Here is a 14,756-nt window from a genome sequence, read left to right on the forward strand (position 1 = left end):
GGTGGTTCCCAGAAGTGACATGATGGCTCTTGTTGACTCAATACAGCCATAACAGCAGACAGACCGACACGTTATCTCAATTAAAATAAAATGCTGGAGATCACAAACAAAAACATAAATTGCTAGAGAAACTCAACAGGTCTAGCAGCATCCGTGGGAAGAAAGCAGAGTTAACGTTGCGAGTCCAGTGACTCTTCATCAGAATTCTGCTTTCTGCCCACAGATGCTGCCAGACCTGCCGAGTTTCTCCAACATTTTTTTTCAGTATGTTATCTCAGTGTCAATCACAAAGAGAGGCAATAACAACTCAAGTCCTTCAAAGGTGTGGAATTGAAGGTTTCTAAGAAAATAGAAGACAGGAAGGCTGCCAGAGGTAATTCCAGCAAGAGTTACTTGTGGAATTAAGGCTAGGAAACACTAAGGAAGAAGTCTCAGATGAATCTTGAGAGAGAGAGAGAGAGAGAGAGAGCTCTCAGCCAAATCTAGCTAAGGAAGAATGAATGATAGAATCACAGAGCTGATGTTACAGCGCAAAAGGAGGCTATGTAGTCCACTGTGCCTGCACCGATTCTATTACCCACTGCTAGTCTCCTCTCATTACTATCCAAATAATCATCTAATATCCTCTTGAATGCCTCAATTAAACCTGCCACTACCATATTTCCAGCCAGTGCATTCCATACGCTAACTATTCCCCTACTACTAAAGCAGAGAACATTTTATTAATTGCTCTATCTCCACCTGTCCTACCACCTTCAATAATCTGTGCTCACATACACCAAAGTCTCTCTGACCTGCACCCTCTACAGAATTGTATCCTCGTTGTTCTATTGTTTTTCAGTGCTGTTCTGACCAAAGTGTCTCACATAAGGCTTTCAGAAATCAATTGTTGTTCTGTTAAAGGTGTCGCAGAATTAGAAAGAAAGAAGAAGCCCTCTCTCCCTATCTCTAACTCCCTCAGGCCTGCTCTACCTACCAATCTCACTGTATACGAATATCCACCTATTCTGCTATAGACACCACTGGAGCAGCTGAATTCTGACTTCAAAGGCTTACTTTATTTGGTTCAGTCTAAGTTGCTTTTTGGAAGGTTTCTTGCCACAAGGTCTAGTGATACGACCTTACCAAACTCACCTTACTAATTTCACTACACCCCATGGGGTCTTTCATGTCCAATTTTCACCCCCTCTTATCTTGTATCATTCCCAGAATAATGTGACAGTGCCAGATATGCAAGAATTGACTGACATCCCTTGCTCCCACACCATCTTTAATAGCTCTCTGGACACCCAATAAACACAGTTAGTCTGGAGTTCCCTCACGATTTCTGACATTTCTCCCAGACACAGCAGTTGGGGGAGAAACCTCATTCCACTTTGCAGGCAGTGTCCTGGATGTCCTGCTAAATGAGGTACCAATACTGGACATCCTCTTTCCCGTAGAAATGATACAATACAGAAGGGGGCTCATCCTTCCTATGCTGACCCACTCACCCTAATGCCCTTCCCAATCCCATCTTCCTGCACATGGCCCTGCAGCTTACAACACTTATGGTCCAAATTCAAGTACGTTTTTTAAAATAGTTTAGGATATCTGCCTCCACTAACTCAGGCAGTGGATTCCAGACACCCACCAACCTCTGCGTAAAAACGTTCTTCCTCATATCCCTTCTAATCCTTCTGCTACTTATATTGAATCTATGATCTCTGGTTTTTGAATTTTCTGCCAAGGGAAACACACTCCTCCTGGATACTCTATTTCTACCCCTCCCAATTTGGTATACCTCAGTCATGTTACCCCTTAGCCTTCGTTGTTCCAATGGAAACAACTCCAACATTTCCAATCTCTCCTCATAGCTACAACTCTCCAGCCCTGGCAACATTCTAGTAAATCTTCTCTCCAGAGAAATTACATCCGTCCTATAAGGTGGTGACCAGAACTGCACACAATACTCCATTGGTGGCTCCATCAGTGTGGCATACCTTTTCATTATTGCATCCTGACTTTTATATTTTATACCTCTGTCACTGAAGGAGACCATTCCATATGCCTTCTTCATAACCTTACCCACCTGGACTAAACCTTACCGACCTGGACTACAAACTTTAGGGACCTGTACATTCTAAAATCTCTCACTTCACCCACCCCATCAGTATATTCCCGTTTATTGTGTATTTCCCACTAACTGTTTGACCCCCCCACTTACCACAGCTGAATTCAGTTCATCACTTTCCTGCCAACTCCATCAACCCATCTGTGCCAGAAAAACCAAAAAAACTGTAAATCAGAATCAAAAACAGAAGTTGCTGGAAAAGCTCAGCAGGTCTGGCAGCATCTGTCCCATTGTGGAGTTTACAGCTGTCTTCAACACTATCCACTGCATGGCTAATCTTTGTGAAATCTGCAAAATTTCCCAATTGTGCTGCCCATGTTCAAGTCCAAATCGATACTGTACAAAACAAACAGCCGAGGTTCCAGCACCAAGTCAAATGGAACACCACTTGAAACCGCCTTCCATTCGCAAACCATCGACCATTACCCTTTGTTTCCTGTCACTGAGCCAACTTTGGATCCAATTCATCACATTCCCCTGTATCCCACGGGATTTTGCTTTTTTTGACCAGTCTGTCATGTGGAACCTTGTAAAACCGTGTGGACAACATCCGCTGCGTTGAATCTCTCTGTCACGTCCTCAAAGAATTTAATCAAATTTGTAAGGCATGACCTTCCCTTAACAAAGCCAAGCTGACTATCCCTGGCCAGTCCATATTTTTCTGAACGACAGTTTATCCAATCTCTCAGGATTGATTCTCACAATTTTCCCACGACTAAAGTCAGACTAACTGGCCTATAATTGCTTGGCATTTCCTTTGTCCCCTTTTGAAACAATGGAACCACATTTGCGTTCCTCCAGTCCTCTGACACCTCACCTGTGACCAGTGAAGATTGGAAAATAATCCTCAGAGCTGTTTGCTGTCTGACCTCCTTCAACATCCTGGGGAATAATCCATCTAACCCTGGCAATTTATCCATGTTCAAGGATTCCAATCCCTCTAACATTTCCTCTCTTGTGATTATTTTGTTCAATATTTCACACTGCTCCTTTTGGATTACTATATTCCTTTCCTTTGTGAATACAGAGACAAAAATGCACATAACATTCTTCCCGTATTCACATAAAATTCTTCCCGTATTCACACAAATTCCCTTCATCATCTCTGACAGGTCTCACATTTTCCTTAACGATCCTTTTGTTCTTTCTACGCTGGTAAAATATCTTTGGGTTTTCTTTCCTCTAATTTGTTAATATTTTTATTAACTCTCTTGTTGAGTTCCTTATTTGTTTTGTGACTTCATCCGTGTATAATTTTTACCATTAGATATTCGCAGTATTGAGTTTTTTTGTGACTATCATAAGCTTTCCTTTTATGTTTAATCTTCCTTGCGTTTTTATAGACAACCATGGGAGTCTAGATTTAGCAGAACCATTCTTATTTTTGGAGTGGACGTGTTTGCTGTGTGCTCTAAAGATCACATCACCCACTTGCTTAGCTTTCCTCCAGTTGGGTTTAGCTGAAAAAGAAATTCCTGGACACAGTACAAGAATTTTTCATCCACAATGTACCCTATGCTTTTTTTCAAACTCAGTCGCCATTGGGATAGTTAAAGGTTCCTGCCTTTATTGCCGTCTTATTCCTACTGACAGAAATGTGTCTCCATATATGTTACTCTATCTCCCTCACACTATTTGGGAGTCTGTGGTATACTCCCAGTAGTGTGACTGTCCCTTTTTTATTTATAAGATCAACCCATAAGGCCTCGCTTGTTAACCCATTTAGTATATTGTCCCTTCTCATAACTACAATTGATTCTTCAACCCATACTGCTACCTCCACTCCTCTCTGTCACCCAGTCTATCCTGTGAGAAAACTCTATATCCAGGGAAATTCAGCTGCCAAGTTTTCCCCCCCTTTAACCAGATTTCCATTGTGCTACCATGTGTCTGTTCATGCCTTTAGTTCATAATCCTCTTCCATTGACGTATACGTAGCTGAACCCTGTCAACATTCTTTTTAAGCCACATTTCTTTTGTTTTTCTGAGTCACTGACTACATTGCTGTCTAATGTTCTCTCTCCTGCATGCTCTCTATGCTACCTACACACTCACTCAGGTCACCCCTCCAACTTGCATCAACAGATGTAGCTGTGCCAATCACATTTACCTCCTTAGATTAGATTAGATAAGGTTAGATTACTTACAGTGTGGAAACAGGCCCTTCGGCCCAACAAGTCCACACCGCCCCGCCGAAGCGCAACCCCCCCATACCCCTACATTTACCCCTTATCTAACACTACAGGCAATTTAGAAGGCCAATTCACCTGACCTGCACATCTTTGGACTGTGGGAGGAAACTGGAGCACCCGGAGGAAACCCACGCAGACACGGGGAGAACGTGCAAACTCCACACAGTCAGTCGCCCGAGGTGGGAATTGAACCCAGGTCTCTGGCGCTGTGAGGCAGCAGTGCTAACCACTGTGCCACCGTGCCGCCCATCTCCTGTAATAATTATCTCTCTCTGTCTCATTCCATGAAGAAAACAGTCACAACAGGCTGGAATCAGGATAGTTGGTGTGCTGCCTGTCAGTCAGCTGCTTACCCAATATGGGAGGAGGATCCTGATTCTGAGTACCTCGAACAGAACCTGCTCTGGTATCGGAGACTGCCCATGATTTACTGTGTCAGGATCCCCTGAATGAAGGCTATCCCCCTTGCCTTGATGAGATCCTGACAACCATGACATGTTTCCTTGGTTTTGTGTCTGCACTAAATGGCAGGACAGCAATACTGCAAGTTTGGTACCTCTTGCAGAGAGGGCAAAGTTCAAAAAGGCAAAGCAATACAAGGCTGAGATCCATGTGAGCATCCTTGTAAGCTCGGAGTGAGTGACATTATAAGAGCAAGTGAACAGCTCAGAGATACAGCCTGGTCCAGTCCATGAGTTGGGTATCTGTCCCTGTCTGCGCAGCGTCCTTGCTGTAGAATTATAATGATAGTTGCCAGTGCAGCTCAATGTCCAGCACTGAAGTGTAGAAGCCTCCTGTCAGTGAAGCGCAGATGTGCCATGAGGGTTTTTAAAGACTGGCACATCGAGTCACAGAGTCATAGAAATGTACAGCACAGAAACAGACCCTTCAGTCCAACCTGTCCATGCCGACCAGATATCCCAACCCAATCTAGTCCCACCTGCCAGCATCTGGCCCATATCCCTCCAAACCCTTCCTATTCATATACCCATCCAGATACCTTTGAAATGTTGCAATTGTACCAGCCTCCACCACTTCCTCTGGCAGTTCATTCCATACACGTACCATGTTCTGTGTGAAAAAGTTCCCCTTAGGTCTCTTTTATATCTTTCCCCTCTCACCCTAAACCTATGCCCTCTAGTTTTGGACTCCCCGACTCCAGGGAAAAGACTTTGTCTATTTATTCTAACCATGCCCCTCATGATTTTATAAACCTCTATAAGGTCACCCTTCAGCCTCCAACGCTCCAGGGAAAACAGCCCCAGCCTGTTCAGCCTCTCCCTGTAGCTCAAATCCTCCAACCCTGGCAACATCCTTGTAAATCTTTTCTGAACCCTTTCAAGTTTCACAACATCTTTCCAATAGGAAGGAGACCAGAATTGCACGCAATATTCCAACAGTGGCCTAACCAATGTCCTGTACAGCCACAACATGACCTCCCAACTCCTGTACTCAATACTCTGACATATTGAATGCTAATGCCCATGGATATGGGATGCATGTTGCTGATTCCCATAGATCGTGCCCTGAGATGTCGGTGCCATGTTTTCAACATGGAATTAGTTTAAAGCAAGTGAACAAGCTGACTGTGCCAAGTACCCACGCTGGTTCCCTTGTCATGTTTTCTCAAGATTGAGCTTGCTTGGTAAGATGGAAGTTTTAATATTAATGAGATAAGTTATGGTATTTAAGAATCAATGATGAGCATCAAATTGCATCTTGCCAGTGCACAGTGAGAATCTCACTGCATCACTTGTGAAAAGTGTGTAAAAAGGAGTGGGTTGCTCCCAACATTGAGAAGGGCCTTGAACATATGTTGCCCGATTCTCCCAAACACTTCACCATAGCCCATGGTGGGCTCACTCAGCCTCTGCGACAACTCCATCCTCTGTTTTCAGCCCCTTCACCTCAGAAAGACAAATCCTCACTCGCAATAACAAGCTTCTCTTACTTACAGCTTCACCAGAACCTCCAATTCACATCTCCTCCAACTTTGTACTTGGAGGTTCCACGAATAATTTCCATCACTTTGACATACATAATACAGACCATCTCTTTCAAAATTAAAGCATTACTGATAGATATCTTAAATTGGAACAATGGAGAGGGTAAAATAGAACTAGGACATAGCACATAGAACACAGAATCTACAGCGCAGCCCTCAATGTTGTGCTGACCTGTGGAACCAATCTGAAGCCCATCTAACCAACATTATTCCATTTTCATCCATATGCTTATCCAATGACCATTTAAATGCCCTTAAAGTTGGCGAGTCTACTACTGTTGCAGGCAGTGCGTTCCACACCCCTACTACTCTGAATAAAGAACCTACCTCTGACATCTGTCCTATATCTATCACCCCTCAACTTAAAGCTATGTCCCCTCATACTACCCATCACCATCTGAGGAAAAAGGCTCTCACTGTCCACCTTATCTAATCCTCTGATTATCTTATATGTCTCAATTAAGTCACCTCTCAACCTTCTTTTCGCGAACAAAAACAACCTCAAGTCCCTCAGCCTTTCCTCATAAGACGTTTCCTCCATACCAGGGAGCATCCTACTAAATCTCCTCTGAACCCTTTCCAAAGCTTCCACATCCTTCCAATAATGCAGTGACCAAAACTGTATGCATTGCCCCAAGTGCAGACACACCAGAGTTTTGTACAGCTACAATATAACCTTGCAGCTCCAAAACTCAATCCCTCTACCAATAAGAGTTAACACACCATATGCCTTCTTAACAACCCTATCAACATTGGTGGCAACTTTCAGGGATCTATGTACATGGACACCAAGATCTCTCTGCTCACCTACACTAGCAAGAACCTTACCACTAGCCCAGTAATCTGTATTCCTTTTGCTCCTTCCAAAGTGATTCACCTCACACTTTTCCACATTAAACTCTACTTGCCACCTCTCAGCCCAGCTCTGCAGTTTATCTGTGTCCCTCTATAACCTGCAACATCCTTCAGCACTATCCACAACTCCAACAATCTTATTGCCATCTGCAAATTTACTAACCCATCCTTTTATGCTCTCATCCAGGTCATTTATAAAAATGACAAAAAGCAGTGGCCCGAAGACAGATCCTTGCAGTATACCACGAGTAACTAAACTCCAGGATGAACATTTCCCATCAACCACCACCCTCTGTCTTCTTATAGCTAGCCAATTTCTGATCCAAGCCACTAAATCACTTTCAGTCCCATTCCTCCGTATTTTGTGCAATAGTTTACCATGGGGAGCCTTATCAAATGCCTTGCTGAAATCCATATACACCACATTAACCACTTTACCCTCATCCGCCTGTTTGGTCACCTTCTCAAAGAATGCAATTAGGTTTGTGAAGCATGACCTACCCTTGACAAAATCATGTTGACTATCCCTTTTCATTTTTTTCCTTTCTCGATGGTTATAAATCCGATCTCTTATAACCCTTTCCAACACTTTACCCACAACCGAAGTAAGGCTCACTAGTCTATAATTACCAGGGTTGTCCCTACTGCCCTTCTTGAACAAGGGGACAACGTTTACCATCCTCCAGTCTTCTGGCACTATTCTTGTAGACAATGATGACATAAAGATCAAAGCCAAAGGCACTGCAATCTCCTCCCTGGCTTCCCAAAGAATTCGGCCCAGGGGACTTATCTATTTTCACACTGTCCAGAATTGCTAACAGCTCCTCCTTGTGAACGTCAATCCCATCTAATCTAGTAGCCTGTATCTCAGTATTCTCCTCGACAACGTTGCCTTTTTCAAGTATGAATACTGACTAAAAATATTCATTTTGTGCTTCTTTTATCTCCTCAGATTTCATGTACAACGTCCCACAACTGTCCTTGAATGGCCCTAATCTTCTCTAGTCATTAATTTGTGGGCAACACGGTGGCACTGCTACCTCACAGTGCCAGAGACCCAGGTTCAATTCCCACCACAGGCAACTGTCTGTGTGGAGTTTGCACATACTCCCTGTGTCTGTGTGGGTTTCCTCCCACAGTCCAAAAAATGTGCAGGTTAAGTGATTTGGCCATGCTAAATTGCCCATTGTGTTAGGTGAAGGGGTAAATGTAGGGGAATGGGTCTGGGTGGGTTGCACTTCAGAGAGTTGGTGTGGACTTGTTGGTCCAAAGGGCATGTTTCCACACTGTTAATAATCTAATCTAATTTATTCCTGATATACCTATAGAAAGCTTTATGGTTTTCCTTGATCCTATCTGCCAAGACTTCTTATGTCTCCTCCTGGCTCTTCTTAGTTCTCTCTTCAGGTCTTTCCTGACTAACTTATAACTTTCAAGCACCCTAACTGAGCCTTCATGTCTCATCCTAACATAAGCCTCCTTCTTCCTCTTGACGAGAGATTCAAATTCTTTAATAAACCATGGCTCCCTCACTAGACCGCTTCCTCCCTGCCTGACAGGTACATCCTTATCAAGGACATGCAGTAGCTGTTCCTTGAATAAACTCCACATTTCAACTGTGCCCATCCCTGCAGTTTCCTTCCCCATCCTGTGCATCCTAAATCTTGCCTAATTGCATCATAATTGCCTTCCCCCCAGCTATAACTCTTGCCCTGCATTATATACCTATCCTTTTCCATCACTAAAGTAAACATAACCAAATTGTGGTCACTAACACCAAAGTGCTCACCTATCTCCAAATCCAATACCTGGCTGGGTTCATTCCCCAGTACCAAATCCAATGTGCCCTCGCCTCTTGTTGGCCTGTCTACATACTGTGTCAGGAAATCCTCCTGCACACATTGGACAAAAACTGACCCATCTAAAGTACTTGACCTATTGTATTTCCAATCAATATTTGGAACTAAATGATTTGTAAAAAGCTTTTATGACTTTTGTTGTTTCTGGTTGTTTCTCAGCAAGGATTTTCTGTTCAAACTCTTGGAACTCTCATTGTAACAGCACTGTAGGTGTCCCCACACCTAAACAATTGCAATAATTCAAGAAGGAGACCCCCCAGCACCTTCTCCAGGGCAATTAATGATGGCCAATAAACGTTGGCCCAACAAATGACACCCAATGCATGGAAGAGAGGGTGTACTGTGAATCCCAGAGTGGTGAGAACAACATTGGACAGTAGCATGAACATTCAACAAAGAATGAACAAAAAAAAGCCTTATTTTCTTCACAATGAATAAAATTATTGATCACCCTGTAACCATCAACTGTGAACTTATCAATATATTCAGCTCTCTAATGAAGCTAGTCTCCATAAAAATGATGTTATATACAAATAAAATGAAATGGATGAAATATTTACAAATGAAATCTAATTGGGAAGAATACCCTTGTCTTTCTCAGTGTTCTCAAGTTTAAAGTCAATGACAATTGGGCAACAAAGTTGTAGCCAAAATGCTCAGGTTCCTTTATAAGTCACATGGTGCATTGTAAATGGACAACTGTTTCATCAAATTTCCCCGTCACTAAATCAAAAGATTACACATGTTCTTTGCCAGCACTTAAAATTGTAATTATAATCACGTGGGAAATGGGAAAAAAGAGAAAGTAGCAGAGACACACACTCTGGGAATGGCACACTAATGATAAAATCCTGGCTGAAGGAATGCTCCACTCAGAGATACTGCACTGTCAGATGTTTTGCATCAGGGCAAAATTAGAGATCACTGATTGTTAAGTGTGTTGTCTTTTGAATGTGATGTGAAATCAAGTCACCACATGTCTGCTTGATCAGCTGCAAAGGATCACATCATATCTGAAGAGAACAGAAGATCTCCCCAGAATAGACAAACCAGGGCAGGACTTACACAGTTAATAGGAAGGCCCTGAGGGGTGTTGTCAAACAGAGAGACCTGAGGTTGCAGGTATGTAGTTCCTTGAAAGTGATGGTTGAAACACTTGTCTTCATTAGTCAGAGCACTGAGTATAAGAGTTGAGGCATTATGTTACAGCTGTACAAGACAGTGGGAAGGCCACATTTGGAGTACTGCGTACCAGAAGGGTGTTATTAAACTGGAGTGAGTACAAGAATGGTTTACAAGGATGTTACTGAGACTGGAATCTCTACAGTGTGGAAACAGGTCCTTCAGCCCAACAACTCCACACCGACCCTCTGAAGAGCAACCCACCCAGACCCATTTCCCTACATTTACCCGTGACTAATGCACCGAACCTACACATCCCTGAACACTATGGGCAATTTAGCGTGGCCAATTCACCTAACCTGCACACCTTTTGGAGGATTTGAGTTAGAAGGAAAAGTTGGACAGGCTGGGACTTTTTTTCTCTGGAGCACAGGTGATTGAGCAGTGACCTTATACAGTTTATAAAATCATGAGAGGCATAGATAAGGCAAATAGCTAATGTGAGGCAGTTCAAAACTAGAGGGCATATTTTTAGGTGAGAGGTGAAAGGTTTAAAAGGGACCTGAGGGGGAACGTGTTCATACAGTGGATGGTGCTGTATATATGGAATGGGCTGCCAGAAGTAGTAGAGATGGGTACAATTACAACATTTAAAAGACATTTGGACAGGCACATGGATAGGAAAGGTTTAGATGGATATGGGCTCTGGCAAATGGGACCAGATCAGTTGGCATGGATGAGTTAGGCTGAAGGGTCTGTTTCTGTGCTGTATGAATCTATGACTCCATAACTCTAATACAGGACCTTATTCAAACCAATAAATCATACCGATTATGTGCATGCTTGTGGGGTCTTCCTGGAAGCAAATTAGCAGCATGTTTCCAATGAGAAAGATTAACAGTTGTGCAGTGTACTTTTACTACTTAAGTCATTGGGAAATTCCTGCCATTTCATCGGTTTACAGTACTCAACATCCTATGAACAGGAGGATGGACATAACATGGGATCCATGTTACTGGTATAATCACAGAACCATGTCTGCTTTACATGCAAGCAAGAAAGCCATAAAAGATACAGAGAGAAATATATCTGTGTGGGTTTCCTCCAGGTGCTCCAGTTTCTTCCTACAGTCCAAAGATGTGCAGTTCAGGTGAATTGGACATGGTACATTGCCCGCATTAGTCAGAGGGAAAGTGGGTCTGGGTGGATTACTCTTCGGAGGGTCGGTGTGGACTAGTTTGGCCGAAGGGCCTGTTTCCACACTGTAGGGAATCTAATCTCATATCTTCAATTTCTCCGACTAGTGACAGCTCACCTATTGCTTAATACAGTTGTCATGCTAATGGTGGTTAATCAGTACAAATATCAGTCAACCAGGACAGTGTTTTGGGTAGTGCTGACTTGTGTCAATAAAATGAGTACATCAGAAATGTTACACCCACAGTGCAGGGATCTCAGGACCTCCAACCAGACAAATCAGAGAAAATCAAAAAGATAGCATTAATCTTATCAATGCAAGTAGAAGAAAAACAAAGGAGAGTTATAAAAATGAAGTGAGAAAAGAAATTGCAGTTTATTAAAATCAGAATTTCCACAATTGTATGGTGAAACTGAATGTAGTCAGGAGAAATGTGGCTGTTGTTTTCTTTCATTCCCTCCTGGGAATGTGGATGTGGCCAGCTATTATTCCTGATGAAGGGCTCTTGCCTGAAACATTGATTCTCCTGCTCCTCAGATGCTGGGTGACCTGCTGTGCTTTTCCAGCACCACTTTCTCGACTCTGGCCACTATTATTGTCCATCTCTAGTTGTTGTTGAGAAGGTGATGAGCTTGGTGCTCTCAAACTGCTGTGGTTTACTTGTTGGAACACCCATGATTTTGACCCAGCAGAAGTGAAGAAACAGTGATATATTTCCATTCTACATGGTGAATGACTTCATACAATCATAAAATGCCTTCAGTGCAGAAGCAAGCCATTCAGCCCATCTAGTCAGACTGACCCTCCAAACAGCATCCCACCTGGACTTACCCCCAACTCTATCCCCATAACCGTACATTTACTATGACTAATCCACCCACCCTGCACACTATGGGGTAATTTAGCATGGCCAATCCACCCAACCTGCATAGAGCACCCAGACAACACAGTGTACAAACTCCAAACAGACAGTCACGTGGGGCTGGAATCGAACTCGTGTTCCTGACACTGTGAGGCAACAGTGCTAACCACTGAGCCATCATGCCACACCTCTCTGACTTGGAAGGGAACTTGCAGGACATGGCATTTCCACATATCTATTGCCCTTGTCTTTCTAGTCTGGAAATGGCCATCGATTTAGAAGGTGCAGTCTAAGGTTCATTGGTGTATTGCTGTAGTGTATCTTGTAGTTGGCACACATTGTCACACATTGTCACACATTGTCACAACTGAGCATCAGTGGTGAAGAAAGTGAATGCATGTGGATGTGGTGCCATTCAGCAGGCTGGTTTCTCTTCGATGGTGTTGAGCTGCTTGAGTGTCATTACAGCCGCAACCATCACACTCCTGACTCACTCCTCACAGATTGTGGACTGGCTTTAGGAAAGTCAGAGGTTGAGTTACTGCAGGAATCCTTGTCTCTGAACTGCTCTTGTAGCCACAGTATTTCTGGAGAAAAATGACTGGACTTGAAATATTAACTTGCGTTTTGCTCCACTAATGCTGCCAGGGCTGCTGAAATACTTCTTGTTGCGTGTATTTATAGGTGGCTAGTCCAGGTCCAGTCACTGTCTAGTCAATGGTAATCCCCAAGATGTTGATAGAGAGGGTTTCAGTGAAAATGATACTATTAAGTAGTGAGTTATGTTGAGAGCTTCCCATCTAAGTGTAACTAGGGATGGAGAATAAATGCTGGCCCAGTCAGTGATACTCATCCCCAGAAATGAATAAAAGAAAGGGCAGACACACTTCTCCTCATTACACACAGCTTCCTCATACAATTGCCTCATGTTGGAGATGGTTACTGCCTGGCACTTGTGTGATGCAAATGTTACTTGCTGCTTTTCAGCAGAAGCTTAGATACTGTCCAGGTCTTGCTCCATTTGGGAATGGACTGCTTCAGTACCTGAGGAGTCACGAATGGTGCTGAACGTGGTGTAATCATGAATATCCCTACTTCGGAAGGTCATTGATGAAGCATCTGAAAGCTGGTTAGCCCTAGGACACTATCCTGAGGAACTCCTGCAGAGATGTCCCTGACTGAGATGATTGACCTCCAACAACTACAACCATCTTCCTATGTGCCAGGTATGACTCCAAACAGCAGAGAGTTTCCTCCCATAGTTCCCATTGATGCTAGGGCTCCTTGATTTCTTGGAAACCATTCATAGTAATAGTCTCAAAGAAAAAGAGAAAACAGTGAACATGTTGAATGATTAGTAGACAGCAAAGAAGGGTATTTCAAAGTACTACAGAACCTTTATCAGATGGGCAAATAGTCCAAAGAGTGGCAGATGGACTTTAATTTAGATAAATGTGAGGTGCTGCATTTTGGGAAAGCAAATCAGGGCAGGACTCATACACTTAATGGTAAGGTCCTGGAGAGTATTGTCAAACAAAGACACCTTGGTGTGCAGATGCGTAGCTCCTTGAAACTGGAGTTGCAGTAGGCAGGGTGGTGAAGAAGGCATTTGGTATGCTTTCCTTTATTGGTCAGTACGTGGAGTATAGGAGTTGGGAAGTCATGTTGCAGTTGTACAGAACATCGGTTAGGCCACTTTTGGAACATTGCATTCAAAATGTAGGTTTGCTCATTGAGCTGGAAGGTTCATTTTCAGATGTACAGATGAAGCACTGGTGGCATGGCACGCTTTCTATTTATGTGTTTAGGTTTCCTTGGGTTGGTGATGTCATTTTCTGTGGTGATGTCATTTCCTGTTCTTTTTCTCAGGGGGTGGCAAATGGGATCCAAGTCAATGTGTTTGTTGACTCACTCTCATTAGCATCTTTACATATAGATGAGGAAGGACACCACTTCGACTGGGACAACACATTTATCCTCGGACAAGTCAAACAAAGACACACACGAGAATTCCTAGAAGCATGGCATTCCAACCGGAACTCTATCAACAAACACATTGACTTGGATCCCATTTACCACCCCCTGAGAAAAAGAACAGAAAATGATATCACCACAGGAAATGATGTCATCACAGGAAAGATATCACTGCCCCAAGGAAACCTAAACACATAAATAGAAAGCAGGCCATGCCACCAGTGCTTCACCCGGAGGTTCACTGATAATGTTATCTAGTATGGTGACAAAATGTCTGAAAGAGAACCTTCCAGCTCAGCGAGCAAACCTACATCCAGAACCTCAACCTGAACTCCAAATCTTCTCAAAACTCACTAACACTGCATTCAATTTTGGTCTTCCTGTTAGAGGGAAGATGCTGTAAAACATGAAAGGATTTGCAAGGATGTTGCCAGGGAAGGAGGGTTTGAGCTACAGAGAGAGGCTGAATAGGCTGGGGTTATTTTCCCTGGAGTGTCAGAGGCTGAGGGGTGACCTTATAGAGATTTACAAAATCATGAGGGACATGGACAGGCTAAATAGGCAAGGTCTTTTCCC

At 43.2% G+C, this 14,756-nt stretch overlaps 1 protein-coding gene across 1 annotated transcript in view; it reads right to left on the minus strand.

Annotated features, from left to right (window-relative positions):
• Nucleotides 1-14,756, minus strand: part of LOC140480882 (disintegrin and metalloproteinase domain-containing protein 12-like) — a 259,186-nt gene that overhangs the window by 204,215 nt on the left and 40,215 nt on the right. The window lies entirely within an intron of this gene.

The sequence above is a fragment of the Chiloscyllium punctatum genome, chromosome 1 (assembly GCF_047496795.1).
Source record: "Chiloscyllium punctatum isolate Juve2018m chromosome 1, sChiPun1.3, whole genome shotgun sequence".
Taxonomy (NCBI): Eukaryota; Metazoa; Chordata; class Chondrichthyes; order Orectolobiformes; family Hemiscylliidae; genus Chiloscyllium; species Chiloscyllium punctatum.